This window comes from Diaphorina citri, unplaced genomic scaffold (genome assembly GCF_000475195.1).
Source record: "Diaphorina citri unplaced genomic scaffold, Diaci psyllid genome assembly version 1.1 scaffold2445, whole genome shotgun sequence".
NCBI classification, from domain to species: Eukaryota; Metazoa; Arthropoda; class Insecta; order Hemiptera; family Psyllidae; genus Diaphorina; species Diaphorina citri.
Window position 1 is genome coordinate 13518 of NW_007379867.1, and position 3504 is coordinate 17021.

Genomic DNA, 3504 nt, shown 5'->3' on the forward strand with positions numbered 1-3504 from the left:
ACAGATAAACAAAATACAGTCGAACCTGGATAAACGAGAATCCAAGGGACCAGCTCATTTTTTCGTTTAAGTTGTCCGTATTCTGATAACTTGTCATAGTCGTGATCAACTGATCACTATCCGATTTTCATCTAAATGATCATCTGATGATGGTATCCGCTTCCAATAGCAGCGCCATAAGAGGAGTGTTCTACTGAACCAAGAGATCCTGAAGTATCTGTAAAGAAGTATCTAGCAAGAAAGATACTATGTCTAGGGCCCAACATACCTGTAGACAGAACATTTAAACAAGTTAAGAACAAATTCTGATTTATAGAGGTACCTAATTTTAAAGTTAAAAAAACCGTCCCGAATTTTTTCTGGGACAAAAACGGAAATTCGGGACAAAACGCCCCAAAATGAAAAACTGAACGGGACGCCGGGACACCCCCAATTTCATGACTTTTCCAGGTTTTACTTGAATTTTCACGATTTTCCATGACTTTGTGGCCAATTTTCAGATTCCATGACTTTTCCAGGTTTTCAAGTTTTTCCAGGTCGCGTATAAATCCTGTAAGGGGAGAAGAACACAAGACTGTAAGGGATGGGAACTTTACTTTGAGCAAAGGGTCTTGATTTATGTTGAACTTGACCTCTAAAATCTAGAAAGATACAGGGGTGTCTTACTTGCTTCGTTGTCGGATTAGAACTATCGTTGGTTGGGCGTGCTCCGTAGGTATTCTCATTGCAAGCATTAGGAGAGATGTATAGGGTATTGGTTTACGTTACTTTCTGTTATTCTGTTGTATTGTGTTATTGTCCATCTGATGAGACATAGTTACTACTTGGAGGGATTTCAGTATCAACGTACATTATCCTTCTCTCTTCGCTAACGGGACGATAGGACCTTGACAGTTTCAGTTCCCTCTATCAAACCTTTTAAAAAAGCTTTTTTTACTTTTCCTTTTGAATAATAAATACATTGTCCACCACTGTTTATTTTGAGCTGTACTTACCTACATGATATAGTATTAATTGCAAATTAGCATATAATGTGGTTGACATGTGGTTGGGCGTGCTCCGTAGGTATTCTCATAGCGAGCATTAGGAGAGATTTATAGGGTATTGGTTTACGTTACTTTCTGTTGTATTGTGTTATCGTCCATCTGATGAGACATAGCTACCTACTACTTGGAGGGATTTCAGTATCAACGTACATTATCCTTCTCTCTTCGCTAACTGTTATCGTCCATCTGATGAGACATAGCTACCTACTACTTGGAGGGATTTCAGTATCAACGTACATTATCCTTCTCTCTTCGCTAACGGGACGATAGGACCTTGACAGTTTCAGTTCCCTGGAGGTCGGTATACCTATAACTAGAGTAGAGGTTGGTATACCTATAACTAGAGTAGAGGTCGGTATACCTATAACTAGAAAAAGCTTTTGACTTTTCCTTTTGAATAATAAACACACTGTCCACCACTGTTTATTTTGAGCTGTACTTACCTACATGATATAGTATTAATTGCAAATTAGCATATAATGTGGTTGACATGTAGCCTAGGTGTTCTTATATTAATCTTATTCGAATTTAGAACATGACACCAACAAGTTCATGTTGAACAAACAGTCAGAAATTGACTTGGTGTTGTGTTGGGGTTTTAGGTAGGTAGATAACTGAAATCTGCGAACGATAGGTAACTGAAATTAAACACACCAAACAAAAATTCTGTTTGTTTTGTATTATTATTATTATTATTATTATTATTATTATTATTATTATTATTATTATTATTATTATTATTATTATTATTATCTGAAACTGCTGAGTTCCTATCGTTCCGAAAGTGGATATAAAACGAAGACAGGATAAGAGAAAGCCAAAAATCCGCCCCAGGCCAGGCGGGCATCGAACCTGCGACAATGGAATAATTGCAATGAAAACAATCGATTATTTATTATTCGATTAATGTTTCATATAGCCAGCCTAGTTAGGTAGGTAACATAAGCGCTAGGCCGCGGGGTCGATTCCTGCCCGGGGCGGATTTTATCCTGAAGGGACAAGGTTCGTTCTCGGAACGGCTGGCTTTCTCCTATCCTATCTTTCTTCGATTTCGGGACGATAAGACCATAAAGCTTGATTCACACTATAGTGCCAGTCAAGGTCCAGTCACGGTCCAGTAACGGTCCGATCAAATGATTGTTGAAGGCAAGTAGGCGGGAATCGAACCCGCAAAAGAAAGCTCACGGTACTGCCAGCTCATATATGCAGCAGGCACCTAAATAAAATCTGTAATAAGGAAACGGAATAAATATAATACCATGTTTTTATTTTATTATCAACAATTAGAACCGATTACAAACTTGAGTGCACATAATGTTTAAACATGCCTCTACAATATATCTACATTACGAGTATTATATCTACGTAATATTTACATTATACAGAATATATCTACAGGATCGTATTGCAGACTAGACTAGGGGGTGAAAGTGAAGGAAAGCTGTATTTTATAATCGGACTTTTTTTGGTTTGATTAAACTTATAAGCACCAAGATTTTTTTTTCTTTTTTTTTACAATTTTGTGGATATCAGAGCATTACTAAGTGCTTCCTTTACAATCAATTTCCATTTTTCCATCTATCAAGAATCTTTTTACACTGGTGATACCGTCACAGGTCGCTACTCCATTAAAATAGCTACCGACTCAATTGTCCTCACGCGGCTGAGTGCACCCCGAACTCCAAGCACAGAGCCGAAAAACCTTGAACCCGCCGGTAATCGAACCCGGGACCTCCAGCGTGCAAGCCTAGTGTGATACCCACTCGGCCACGAAGCTTGCTAAAATAATAATGTATTTAAAATAATTAAAGATGAATGGTGAGCATAATGACCCTGTATTTGATAGACAAAATTGCCTGGACAATAGTTTAGTGAACAGTTTAATCGGTACATAGGATATAGGTCAGTCTAGCGTGATTCCATATGCTGCTCGAAATCAAATTAAAGTCATGGTCCGCGTAGCGTGAAAAAGTCAAATAAACCTTCTCATAAAAAATATCACATCCCTTTTGCCAGTAGGATGTGTAGAGGTTTAAAAATACATAATAATAATAGTGCTTATTTGAATGGCTATGAGACAGAGCGGACCAAGTCAAAAAAAATACTTCGTTGTATCTATTCTTTTTACTTCGCTATACTGAGGTTTTTGCTTTTGAAGGGAAGGGAAATCGACTTTTCTTCGTTATATCGAGGATTTCGTTATATCGAGGTTCCACTGTAAATCGTTTCTCACTAAAATATTGAAATCGGAAATCATTGGTCTTTCTATTATACAATGATAGTGGATATTTTGTTACTAAATTCAATATAAGTAAAGATAATGGTTCAGATTATGATTGAATTGATTATCAACAATGATCATCTGTTCTTGTAGTCTGAACTATAAAACTATTAACGTTAAACTTTTATACCTGATGCGGCTCTTGATTTAATAGAGGTTGACGTTACTGTGAAACTT